The 13,844-nt window shown below is 49.6% G+C and overlaps 1 long non-coding RNA gene across 2 annotated transcripts; it reads right to left on the reverse strand.

Annotated features, from left to right (window-relative positions):
- Nucleotides 1-703: 703 nt before the first annotated feature.
- On the reverse strand, nt 704-2,507 carry LOC125550942. 2 transcript variants are annotated; one of them, XR_007302063.1, is made up of 3 exons: nt 1,614-2,493; nt 1,204-1,507; nt 704-1,095 (listed from the first exon to the last, which is right to left on the reverse strand). It is a non-coding gene; the product is annotated as an uncharacterized LOC125550942 (long non-coding RNA). The 2 variants fall into 2 exon arrangements; XR_007302062.1 differs by having other exon boundaries at nt 1,204-2,507.
- Between the last annotated feature and the right edge of the window lie 11,337 nt (nt 2,508-13,844).

Below are 13,844 nucleotides of genomic sequence, written 5' to 3' on the forward strand. Positions count from 1 at the left end.
TCACATTAATCATGTGTACCATCTACCTTTAAAATCTCTATGGATATTAGGAAGCATTGTCAACTTATTTCTACCATTAAACCATTCTTCTTTATGTTCTTAGATACCTCACTCTCACTCTCCCTCTCACTCATGCAGTAATTATAACTGTGCAATGCACGTATTGACTAATACCACTTATAAGTTAAAATAACCCGAGGCATAATATTTTGGAGCTACACCTCAAAATTTACAGAACACTAATAGTTCACGCGTACATATTAGCATGTATGTTCTAGGAACCATATATCAAAGCAGTTATGTACTTGCCATGGTGTTGACGTGCAACCATAAAATGAACTTTAATTTCTCTCACGAGCTTCTAAACCCGTGAGTTAAACCACTCGCAACAATATTGTACCAAGATAACACATGAATATTTATTTATTGTACATAAACCCAACTACTTTGAACAAAGCATGCCCTCCGGGCTAAGATTTATATGTGTATCAACATTAGCCCTCCCAGTGACAATAGGCAAACAATTACAATGCTCATAAGTAAAATAAGGGTTTCCTCTTACTGGAATGCAACTAAAAACATATTATAACTTAATAGCACTTTAGTACCACTATATGAATCTCTCTATTTTTATTTATTCGGTTCCAGATTGTAATGTCTAAACCAGCATTCTATGGGATACATCATAATCAAAATTATTAGGTGAGAAAAATAAATATGCTAGATTTAACGATTCAGTCTAAATATGTGAATATCATCTGAACATACAATTCAGAATGTATACTTGCCAGGCAAGCTTAGGTAATTGTTGCATAAAAAAATAACAATCACGACACCTCAACTTTCTTAAAAACTAAAGTCACCTTTCATTATATCTAAGCAATGCAATCTCTTAGTGTGCAATGCTGGAGGGCATCTACGATTTAATTGATTAGAGAAATTATCCATCACCACCAACGGCCTGCTCTTTGCTGCTTTATCCTTATTGTCTTCTTGCATGGAGAAGATGCATCCTGTTGCTTTTAGCATAACAGCTAGCGACTCTAGTTGCTCTCGTTGACACCAATACTAACTATTACCTAGAGTGCTGCATCACTGTTATCAGCAACTGAATCAAGTCAACATAACATCCCAGGAGAGCTGCATAACTGTTATGAACAACTGAATCAAGTCAACACAACAACCTAGGATTGCGTTGAGTACCTGCTGGAGAGGCGGCACGAGCCTGATGCAGACTCTCACAATGCGCCCCACGCGATGGGCCATGGCGCGAGAGGCAGCTGGAGCGGCAATCACAGGCTCCTCGACAACATGGCCTTGGCGGCAAGTGTGTGATGCAGCCCTTTCTCCAACAGAACCTCTTCACCGTCGTTTTCCTTCTCTTGTTCTACTTTGGGTTCCTCTGGCAGGAACCTGATTCTTGGTGTTGGTGACTTGCGTTTTGCAATTTGGATGGCTCAAAAAGACCATGGATAAGCAGGTACTGGAGATGACTTATAAGCAGAAGCTATGACAGAACAAAGCATGCAGAATTAACGGAATTTCATGGACCACGGCTATGTTGTGTAGCAATTCAATCAGTGTCAGTTATGGACTCTTGGTTGGGAATTCACCTTTCACAGCCAGGAGTAGTAAGAGTTGCTGAACCCCTCTGCTCATGTGATCTGCATCAAGTAGATATAATCAGAACCTAGGCATAGTGTTACAATTGGTTGCTGACCATATCATGGTTGGGCGTTGTGGTCAGAGGGACAAGGTGTTGAGGCCCAGCTAGAACATCACTTTGGACTTGCTTATCTTCTCCCGTATATGCAACTTGGTCGATGGACACAAATGTTCAGTGAAGCAAGAGGCCGAAGGCCTTTAACCAAATCATTATCCCTCACCCTTCAAAATATATGCATCCTTAGAAGGAATCCCTGATTGGGACACCGAGGCTGCACAATGTGACTCCACCGTACCCTGCCACAGTGTCGATTCCACTCGTATAAATTCATCTACAGTTTCCGCGCAGGTCCCAGCCATGGCGGACGGACGGCCGAAGCTTTTGGCCTCGATCAAGCCGGGACCCGTGAGGAAATCACACCGGGGGATGGCGCCGAAGCCCCTCAGCGTGGATCTGGTAGAGGCGGAGAGCTGAACGAGGATTCCACAAAAGCCTGAAGGCCTCGATCTGGGCGAGTTGGGCGGGATTTGGTCGAAGCCCGGAGCCGTCTCGTGAAAGAAGAGAAGGAGGACGTACGTCGTCGGCGCCCTGACGCGTGCGTCGGGGACTTGCCATGAGGAGCTCCAGCAGGAGCACGCCCAGGGAGTAGACGCCACCTCCGGGGCGCGGTAGCCGCCGCCGACCACCCGGACGGACGACGGCGCGTAGGTGGTGTGTAGGCAGAAGTTGGAGAGTGCGGCGCCGCCACTCACCCTCTCCTCCTCCGCCGCGCTAGGAGGGGAGCGGATAAGATACACCGTGGGTTGAATACACTGGAGGGGGAGGAGCACTGCGCATGGAATATACCGAATGTTAGGGAGTTTTATGTAAAAACGAAACGTTTTTTTTCAAATCCACTTACAAAGGGACTGCGGGTTGCTTCCTATGAACTTCAGCGATTTTTTCGTGAAAAGTCGGCGATGGTGAACGCGGCGGGGGAATATACATAGATTATAGTACCACCTTGGATATAGAAAATAAATATAGACGTGTTAAAGAAAAAACTGAAAACGTAAGTTCACAGGAAGAAGTGCATTGTGACGGTGAACCCACGGAGTCAATCCGTGCTTTATTATTAGGGATATATATGATGAGGTGGCGGTCCAGCGCCCTGTGGGCGGTGATTCCTGTTCCTCACCTACATCGTCGTCCATACCGTCGATGTCTTCGAAGTCGAAGTCGAGCATGTCGGTTAACTCGTCGACAATGGCTACTAAGTGGGTGGTGGGTGGGGAATGAATTTCTTCGTCGTCCGCATCCATTCTGGCCGGACATAGTTCGGCCAAGGTTCTCCTGACAAGGAGAGGGACCTTAATGAATTAAGCACGTCGCCAAAAGGTGAGTGCTGAAAGATATCCGCGAAGGTGAACTCCATGATCGACGCCCAATCGGATTCGACAGGCACGGGCGTAGGCGGCTCGGAGTCCGTGGCCGGAGATGAACCCAGTGGTTCGGCAACACGGCTCTCGTAAGGGGTGAAGTCAGTATCCGGCTCTATCGCCACTGAGAGTGCGGCCTCCATGGCGGGGTCTATCCGCCCGTCCTTGGATGGTGCAATTTGCTCCGGATTGAAGGCCGGAGTAGTTGCAGGTGTGATCTTCCAAACACTGTCTGACGGCAAAGCTAAATCATGCTCATCGTGACTGTGCGGCGCACCTGACATGGGCTCGATTCCGTCGAAGATCAAGTCTTCGCGGATGTCGGCAGTGTAGTTTAAGTTTCCGAACCTGACCTGATGGCCAGGGGCGTAGCTCTCGATCTGCTCTAGATGGCCAAGCGAGTTGGCCCGCAGTGCGAAGCCGCCGAATACGAAGATCTGTCCGGGGAAGAAAACCTCACCCTGGACCGCATCGTTACCGATGATCGATGGAGCCATCAAGCCTTACGGTGACAGCATAGTGGAACTCTCAATGGAAGCACCAATGTCGGTGTCAAAACCGGCGGATCTCGGGTAGGGGGTCCCGAACTGTGCGTCTAAGGCGGATGGTAACAGGAGGCGGGGGACATGATGTTTACCCAGGTTCGGGCCCTCTTGATGGAGGTAATACCCTACTTCCTGCTTGATTGATCTTGATGATACGAGTATTACAAGAGTTGATCTACCACGAGATCGTAGAGGCTAAACCCTAGAAGCTAGCCTATGGTATAATTATTGTTGTCCAACGGACTAAACCCTCCAGTTTATATAGACACCGAAGGGGGCTAGGGTTACACAGAGTTGGTTACAAGGGAGAGATCTACATATCTGTATTGCCAAGCTTTCCTTACACGCCAAGGAGAGTCCTATCCGGACACGGAACGAAGTCTTCAATCTTGTATCTTCATAGTCCAACAGTCCGGCCAAAGGATATAGTCCAGCTGTCTGGAGACCCCCTAATCCAGGACTCCCTCAGCCGTCACGTATCGACCGACCTATGGCCCCCCCATCCTAGGTTTTATTTTTTTCTTAAACATCTGCAACCCAACTTATGTATTTTTTTGAAGAAAACACAGAGGTCTGTTCTATTTTTCTATATAAGAATAGGAACGTCAGGTCCAACTTATGTTTCCCTTCTAACTACATTATGTATATTTATATTATTTTATATGTTATTATATATTATTATCATCATCATATATTTAACATATACTTACATATATAAGAAACAAATATGCCACGTATTAAGAACTTATAAAAATAAATGCTTAACAATAAAATCCTTGGTTTTTTTACATTAAGGTCAACGAAAATCCAGGTGATTGTGTACAAAGCTTGGTAAGATTTAAGGACCAATGTAAATAAAGCACTTATTATTTAAATATATTTATAACAAAATGCTCAGTCCCTATTTATTTTTTGATAGCATTGATGCACCCAACCCAACATTATAATTAGAACCAGCCCAGCAAAATCGTGTATTTCGAGAAAGTGCAAATGGGCTATAATTTTTTTATGAAAAAATAAATGGGCTGCATGGACGCTACATTATTTGTTCATCCAGCCCAGCAAATTCATGTTTTTCAAGAAAGTGCAAATGGGCTATGGTTTTTTTATAAAAAAAATGGGCCGCATGGACGCTACATTATTTGTTCACCCAGCCCATCAAATGGACTGTAAATACTAAAAAATGGGTTGAATATGTGTGATATTTTTGTGAAGGAAATATGCCCTATAGGCAATAATAAAGTTGTTATTTTATATTTCCTTATATCATGATAAATATTTATTATTCATGCTAGAATTGTATTAACCGGAAACTTGATACATGTGTGGATACATAGACAAAACACCGTGTCCCTAGTAAGCCTCTACTAGACTACCTCGTTAATCAAAGATGGTTAAGTTTCCTAACCATAGACATGTGTAGTCATTTGATGAATGGGATCACATCATTAGGTGAATGATGTGATGGACAAGACCCATTCGTTAGCTTAGCATAATGATCGTTCGGTTTTATTGCTATAGCTTTCTTCATGTCATATACATATTCCTTTGACTATGAGGTTATGCAACTCCCGGATACCGGAGGAATACCTTGTGTGCTATCAAACATCACAATGTAACTGGGTGATTATAAAGATTCTCTACAGGTATCTTTGAAGGTGTTTGTTGGGTTGGCATAGATGGAGATTAGGATTTGTCACTCCGAGTATCGGAGAGGTATCTCTGGGCCCTCTCGGTAATGCACAAAATAATAAGCCTTGCAAGAAATGTAACTAATGAGTTAGTTGTGGGATGATGCATTACAGAATGAGTAAAGAGACTTGCCAGTAGCGAGATTGAATTAGGTATGAAGATACCGACGATCGAATCTCGGGCAAGTAACATACCGATGACAAAGGGAATGATGTATGTTGTCATTGCGGTTTGACCGATAAAGATCTTTGAGGGAGTCCTGGATTAGGGGGTCTCCGGACAGCCGGACTATATCCATTGGCCAGACTGTTAGACTATGAAGATACAAGATTGAAGACTTCGTCTCGTGTCCGGATGGGACTCTACTTGGCGTGTAAGGCAAGCTAGGCAATACGGATATGTGTATCTCCTCCTTTGTAACCGACCTTGTGTAACCCTAGCCCTTTCCGGTGTCTATATAAACCAGAGGGTTTTAGTCCGTAGGACAAGATACAATCATACCATAGGCTAACTTCTATGGTTTAGCCTCTCTGATCTCGTGGTAGATCTACTCTTGTACTACCCATATCATCAATATTAATCAAGCAGGACATAGGGTTTTACCTCCATCAAGAGGGCCTTAACCTAGGTAAAACATCGTGTCCCCTGCCTCCTGTTACCATCCGCCTTAGACGCACGGTTCGGGACCCCCTACCCGAGATCCGCCGGTTTTGACACTGACATTGGTGCTTTCATTGAGAGGTTCCTCTATGTCGTCGCTGTTGGGCTTGATGGCTCCCACTATCATCGATAGCGATGCAGTCCAGGGTGAGACTTTTCTCCCCAGACAAATCTTTGTGTTCGGCGGCTTTGCACTGCGGGCCAATTCGCTTGGCCATCTGGAGCAGATTGAAAGTTACGCCCCTGGCCACCAGGCCAGGTTTGGAAGCTTAAACTACACGGCCGATATCCACGGAGACTTGATCTTTGATGGATTCGAGCCTCTGCCTTGTGCATCACGCGGTCACGATGAGTACGATTTAGCTCTACCATCAGACAGTGTTCAGGAGATCGCACCGACATCCGCTCCGGCCCTCAATTCGAAGCCAGTTGCGCCATCCATGGATGGGTGGATGGCCCCCGCCACAGAGGCCTTACCCTCAGCGGCGATCGAGCCGAACATCGACCTTACCTCGCACGAGAGCCGTGCTGTTAAACTGCCGGATCCTTCTCCGGCCACGGACTCCGAACCGCCTGCGCCCATTCCTATCGAATCTGGCTGGGCGCCGATCATGGAGTTTACCTCCGCGGATATCTTTCAGCACTCGCCCTTTGGCGATATACTGAACTCATTTAGGTCTCTCACCTTGTCAGGAGGATCCTGGTCGAACTATGTCCGGCAGGACTGGGATGCGAACGATGAAGAAATTCGCGGCCCACCCACCACCCACCTAGTAGCCACTGTTGATGACTTAACTGACATGCTGGACTTCGACGCTAAAGACATCGACGGTATGGACGACGATGCGGGAGACAAAGAGGAACCACTGCCCACAGGGCACTTGACAACCACCTCATCATACGATATATACATGGTGGATACACCCAAAGAAGGCAATGGTGACGAGACATCAGAGGATGACCCCTCCAAGAAGCAACCCAAGCGCCGACGTCAGCGGCGCCGCTCTAAGTCCCGCCAAAGCAAAAGTCGTGATACCGGCATAGGAGGTAATAACACTCTAGATAGTGCCGAAGACAACAACAACCCCCTCCAGCAAGAGTTAGAGCAGGAGTATGGAGGAGCCAGCCCTCCTGGGAGAGCGGCAGATGGAGAAGCGGAGGATGATAATTACATGCCCCCTCTGAAGACGAGGCAAGCCTCGGCCATGACGAATTCGCGGTGCCAGAGGATCCCGTCGAACAAGAGCGCTTCAAGCGCCGGCTTATGGCCACGGCAAATAGTCTTAAGAAAAAGCAGCAGCAGCTTCAAGCTGATTAAGATCTGCTAGCTAACAGATGGACTGAAGTCCTCACGGTCAAGGAATATAAACTCGAGCGCCCCTCCAAGAGTTACCCAAAATGCAGGTTGCTACCTCGACTGGAGGAAGAAGCGTATGACGCGGCTGATCGGCCACCTCGTGGCCGTGATAGAGAGGCATTCCAGCCAAAAGCTCAGCCTTCACCCTGACGCCATTCAAATAAAAAAGCATGGGGAAACACGCCAGACCTGTGAGACGTATTGGAGGACAAAGAAAAACATGCAAGATCGATCTACAGATCATGAGGGCGCGCCACTATGCGAGACAATAAACGTCACGCCGGATACAGTAAAAGTAAATCCGGCCGGTCCGAACACAGCGGGCAAGACCCATTCGAGCTGCGTCGCGATATAGCTAAATACAGAGGCGCCGCACACCCCTTATGCTTCACAGACGAAGTAATGGATCATAAAATCCCAGAAGGTTTCAAACCCGTAAATATTGAATCATACGACGGCACAACAGATCCTACGGTATGGATCGAGGATTTCCTCCTCCACATCCACATGGCCCACGGTGATGACTTACACGCCTTCAAATACCTCCCACTAAAGCTCAAAGGACCAGCGTGACATTGGCTTAACAGCTTGCCAGCAGAGTCCATTAGCTGTTGGGAAGATCTGGAAGCCGCATTCCTCGACAACTTTCAGGGCACTTATGTGCGACCACCAGATACCGATGACTAGAGCCACATAATTCAGCAGCCAGAAGAATTGGCCATGCAATTCTGGACTCGGTTCCTAACAAAGAAAAATCAAATCGTCGACTATCCGGATGCAGAGGCCCTAGCAGCTTTCAAACACAACATCCGCGACAAGTGGCTAGCCCGGCACCTTGGCCAGGAAAAGCCGAAATCTATGGCAGCCCTCACGACACTCATGACCCGCTTTTGTGCGGGAGAAGATAGCTGGTTGGCTCGCAGTAATAACATATCAAAGACCCGTGGTACTTCGGATACCAAGGACGGCAATAGCAGGTCACATCGCAACAAAGATAAGCGCCACATTAACAGCGATAATACTGAGGATACGACAGTCAATGCCGGATTCAAAGGCTCTAAACCCGGTCAGCGGAAAAAGCCATTTAAAAGAAGCACTCCGGGCCCGTCCAGTTTGGACCGCATACTCGATCACTCGTGTCAAATACACGGCACCCTCGAAAAGCCAGCCAACCACACCAACAGGGATTGTTGGGTGTTCAAGCAGGCCGGCAAGTTAATTGCCGAAGACAAAGATAAGGGGCCACATAGCGATGACGAGGAAGAGCCCCGGCAGCCGAACACCGGAGGACAGAAGAGGTTCCCCCCACAAGTGCAGACGGTGAACATGATATCGCAACCCACATCCCCAAGAGGGAGCGGAACCGTGCGCTCAGGGTCATATATGCGTTGGAGCCAGTCGCCCCAAAGTTCAACCCATGGTCCTCCTGTCCGATCACCTTCGATCGCAGGGACCACCCCACTAGTATCCGTCATGGCGGATTCGCCGCACTGGTCCTAGACCAATCATTGATGGATTTCACCTCACTCGAGTCCTTATGGATGGCGGCAGCAGCCTGAACCTGCTCTATTAGGACACAGTGTGCAAAATGGGTATAGACCCCTCAAGGATCAAACCCACAAAAACGACCTTTAAAGGCGTCATTCCAGGTGTAGAGGCCCATTGCACATGCTCAATTACACTGGAAGTGGTCTTCGGATCCCCGGATAACTTCCGAAGCAAAAAATTAATCTTCGACATAGTCCCGTTCCGCAGTGGTTATCATGCACTGCTCGGGCGAACCGCATTTGCGAGATTCAATGCGGTACCGCATTATGCATACCTCAAGCTCAAGATGCCAGGACCTCGGGGGTCATTACAGTTAATGGAAACACAGAGCGCTCTCTCCGAACGGAGGAGCACACTGCGGCCCTCGCAGCAGAAGCGCAAAGCAGCCTCTCAAGGCAATCCACCAGTTCGGCGTTTCAAGACCCGGACACCTCCAAGTGCGCTCAGAGTAATCGGCAACTAGATCGCCTGGCACGATCTGAGCTCGCGTAGCAATGCGGCCCCCACCCCAGTCCCAGCCAAACAGCGAAATCCGTGCCACGCGTACATAATTACGCATTAAAAATACCATGGGCACAGGTGGGGAGGCGGGCACAACTACGGCACGCCCCAAGACGCGGCCTAAACCGCACTAGGGGCTTCCCGCTTTGTTATTTTTCTCTTTTTAGGACTTTAATCTCTGGAAACCCTGTCCGGCAGCATGATTGTCGAACACATGATGCAACAACCAAGGAGGCAGAAAGCTACGTCACACCACGGAACTCCCAGGTGGATTACGATAACAAGTGAAATATTTACTTTAATACTATTCCTCAGCTTGCCCTTGGAAGGGACATAGTCCCACTTTTTGCTTATCGCACTATCTGTATCATTCTGCTTTAACGCACCTTTTTGAATAAACAATGCATAACATTACGACTATTATTGCATTCTTGTTTTATATATATGTGTTCATTAATAACGCCTTACAACCGTACAGTTTGGTACGGCCAATACACCAGGGGCTTACGTACCCCACAATATGGTGTGAGAAGTCCGAACACTTTCACAAGTGCGGCACCCCGAACTTATAGCATTATATGCATCAGCTCCGAATCATGTCTTTGGTCAAATGTTGGGTTTGCTCGGCTCCTATGTTTTGGTACCTTACGTTCCGCTCTATCGGCTAAGGTGGCGCTAGGAGAACTACTGCGATTGTGCCCCGGTTCTGCTGGGCTAAGCACCTCAGTAGAGAAAGCTAAGACTGACTGTCATGGTAAGGCGAGAGACTGGTCGCTGTTCGGCGAGGTTTCAAGTCCCTAAAGACTTATGCCGCTTAGAGCGAGGGGCCGGCCCTGTCCGGCTTAAAGGCATGTATCGCGCCCCGAATTCGGCCTTCCGAATACCAGGGGCTTCGCCAAAATTTAAAATTATAGAATTCTATGGCTAAGTGAGAGTGATAAAGCATTATTAGTCCGGTTGCCTTGTTCGTTGTGCTGAGCACCTCCCTCGAAGGACCCAAAAATGGGAACAAGAGTGCTCAGGTTTATCCCGAACACCCCATCACTCGTGGCATGGGGGCAGAAGTCGAGGACTAGCCATCTCTTAGATTGGATAAACAGCCAAACAGAAGGTAATGTTTTAAATTCAAACAAGCGTTGCATAGCGCATATGAAACAAGTTTTCATCATACAGGATCACACGAGCAAGTTTATTCAAATATTACATCCTTGGAACATTCGTCTGCTACAAGACGGGCACCCTTCAGGACACCCTCGTAATAAATTTGGGGGGTGCGATGCTCCTTGCCCTGCGGCGGTCCTTCCTTGATCAGCTTCACGGCGTCTAGCTTGGCCCATTGCATCTTCACACGGGCGAAAGCTCGGTGTGCACCTTCGATGCAGACGGACCGCTTGATGACTTCCAGCCGTGGGCAGGCATCCACAAGCCGCCTCACCAGGGCGAAGCAGCTGTTCGGAAGGGCGTTGCCAGGCCACAGCCGGACTATAAAGCCCTTCATGGCCTATTCGGCCGCCTTGTGTAGCTCGACCAGCTGCTTTAGCTGGTCGCTCACAGACACTGGGTGTTCGGTCCCAGTATAGTGGGCCCAGAACAACTTCTCCGTTGATCTTCCATCCTCGGCCTAGTAAAACTTCACGGCATCCGACACGCTGCGGGGCAAATCTGCGAATGCTCCTGGAGAGCTCCGGATTCAGGTAAGTAATCGGTAATTTACTTTTACATGCTTGCTTTGCATATAGAATGCCTTACCCACCGCTATTTTCTTCATCGCGTCGATCTCCTGGAGGTCCTTTTGGGCTTCAGCCTTGGCACTCTTTGCGCTCTCGAGGGCCGCGGCAAGCTCAGACTCTCGCGTCTTCAAGTCAAGCTCCAACGCCTCTTGCTTCGTCACAAGGGCCTGGAGCTCTTGCTGCACCTTGCCCACCTGAGCCTCTTGCCTTTCCCACTCGGTGCGCTCCTTAGCCGCTTTATCTTCGGCCTCGGACAATGCTTGGTTTAAGGTCGCCACTTCGGTCGTGGCCCCTGGCAAATTCATGATGATCCTGTCATTTTTCAATCGCATTCTTTTTATACATATCCATAGACTAGGTATTACTTACCTTTGTTCTCCTCGAGCTGCCTCTTGGCAAGGTCGAGCTCATCCTTGGACCCTTTAAGGTCCTGCTTCAGTACAGCGACCTCCGCAGTCAGTGCGGCAGATGCCAGCAGCGAAGCCTGCATATGCATATTGACATACTTATATTAGACTCCTGCGATATTGTTTGATCCTCTGTTCGGCTTTTCTTTGTGAACACCGAACAGAGCATCAGGGGCTACTGTCTATGCGGTAATATTTTTCCTATATTCTAAACACTTACCTCAAAGCCTGTTAAAAGGCTGGCACAGGCTCCAGTCAGTCCGCTTTTGGCGGACTGAACCGTCTCGATCACCGCACTCATAATAGTGCGGTGCTCTTCATCGATGGAAGCGCTGCGAAGCGCTCCCAGCAGATTGTTCAGTGCCTCTGGATGGACAGAGCTCACCGGCACAGGCGTCTTGCCCCTCTTGGAAGGAGGCCGCCTGCTCGAGTCCGGAACCACTAGAGGTTCCGGCGCAGTGTTCGGCTGAGGGCCGAACTCGGGGCCCTCGGGGGCTTTGCTCCCTCGGCTCCCGGAGTCCGGAAGGTCGCCTTGAGGCGCCTCCGGGACTGTCTCCCCTCGACCCAGTGCCTCTTGAGACAATACCTCGGCATTGTCCGCAGGGCCAGGGGAGGTGGCGGTCGGAAGTGAATCGCTATCCATATCCGACGAGCCCAGGGAGCCGTCCGACGATACATCGATACGGGCTCGTGGCGGTCTACATAGTCATAGTTCGGCGATTAGGAGAAACAGTGCGACAAAGGGATGCTATGAGTTACTCTGGTATCCGAATACTTACGACTTCACCAGGGGCTTGTCCCTGAGCAGCCACTCGTTTTCGCCTTCGGCGGCGGTGGTGGAGTAGTCCAGAAGGAGAGTCCTTCCCTTCTTGGACCCTTCGGCCTCCCCAGTTGGGGCAGCCCTCCTTTTCTTGTCTCCCCCGACTGGAGGGGGAGCATCTTCATCTTCCTCCTCGTCTTCGGGGGGGGGGGGGGGGGGGGGGAGTGCATCGCAGAGTTTTCGGACGATGAGTCCGATACTCCTGGGCGCCGAGAACTCTTTCGGGTTCCCTTGGCCTTCTTGGTCTTCTCCGGCACCTTGTAAGGAGCCGGAGTCAGCATCTTCGTCAGAAGAGCGTCTGCTGGGCCTTCGGGCAAAGGAGCCGGACAGTTGATCTGTCCGGCTGTCTCCTGCCAGTCCTGTCAAAGGTATGGGAGCTTAGATCCCGCATAGAGTCAAACTATGAAAAACAAGTATCCTGTAAGAGGTAAAACAGCTTACCACGCTGGCTTGGCGCTTCGCGCTGAATCCACGATCCTCAGTAGTGGGAGGTGGAACGTCGGCACCCTTGAATAGCACCTTCCAGGCATCCTCGTGTGTTGTGTCGAAGAGCCTGTTCAGAGTTCGGTGCTGGGTCGGGTCGAACTCCCACAAGTTGAAAGCCCGTTGTTGGCACGGGAGGATCCGGCGGATGAGCATGACCTGGACTACGTTGACGAGTTTGAGCTTTTTGTTCACCATGTTTTGAATACATGTTTCAAGTCCGGTCAGCTCTCCCGAATTACCCCAGGATAGGCCCTTCTCTTGCCAGGAGGTGAGCCGCATGGGGATGCCATATTGGAACTCGGGGGCCGCTACCCATTTAGGGTCACGCGGCTCGGTGATGTAGAACCATCCCGATTGCCACCCCTTTACGGTCTCCACAAAGGAGCCCTCGAGCCATGTGAGGTTGGGCATTTTGCCCACCATGGCGCCTCCACACTCTGCCTGGCGGCCGCTCACTACCTTCGGCTTGACATTGAAGGTCTTCAGCCATAAGCCGAAGTGGGGCTTGATGCGAAGGAAGGCCTCGCACACGACGATAAACGCCGAGATGTTGAGGATGAAGTTCGGGGCCAGATCGTGGAAATCCAGGACGTAGTAGAACATGAGCCCCCGGACGAATGGGTGGAGAGGGAATCCCAGTCCGTGGAGGAAATGGGTAAGGAACACTACCCTCTCATGGGGCCTAGGGGTGGGGATGAGTTGCCCCTCATCTGGGAGCCGGTGCGCGATGTCGTTGGGCAGGTATCCGACTCTCCCCAGCTTCTTGATGTGTCCCTTCGTGACGGAGGAGACCATCCACCTGCCTCCCGCTCCAGACATGGTTGGAGAGGGTTGAGGTGGGAAATGCGTACTTGGGCGCTGGAGCTCGAGTGTGCGAGAATGGATGAGCGAAGGAGGAAGAAGGCGTGGATGAAAAGATAAATCCTTATCCCTTTATATGGGCGGACAAAACTATGCGTCCCCACTAGCCTGCTAAAACTCGCTTATCCCCAAGCACCGTAATCGATGGCGCGG

Source organism: Triticum urartu, chromosome 4, assembly GCF_003073215.2.
Source record: "Triticum urartu cultivar G1812 chromosome 4, Tu2.1, whole genome shotgun sequence".
NCBI classification, from domain to species: Eukaryota; Viridiplantae; Streptophyta; class Magnoliopsida; order Poales; family Poaceae; genus Triticum; species Triticum urartu.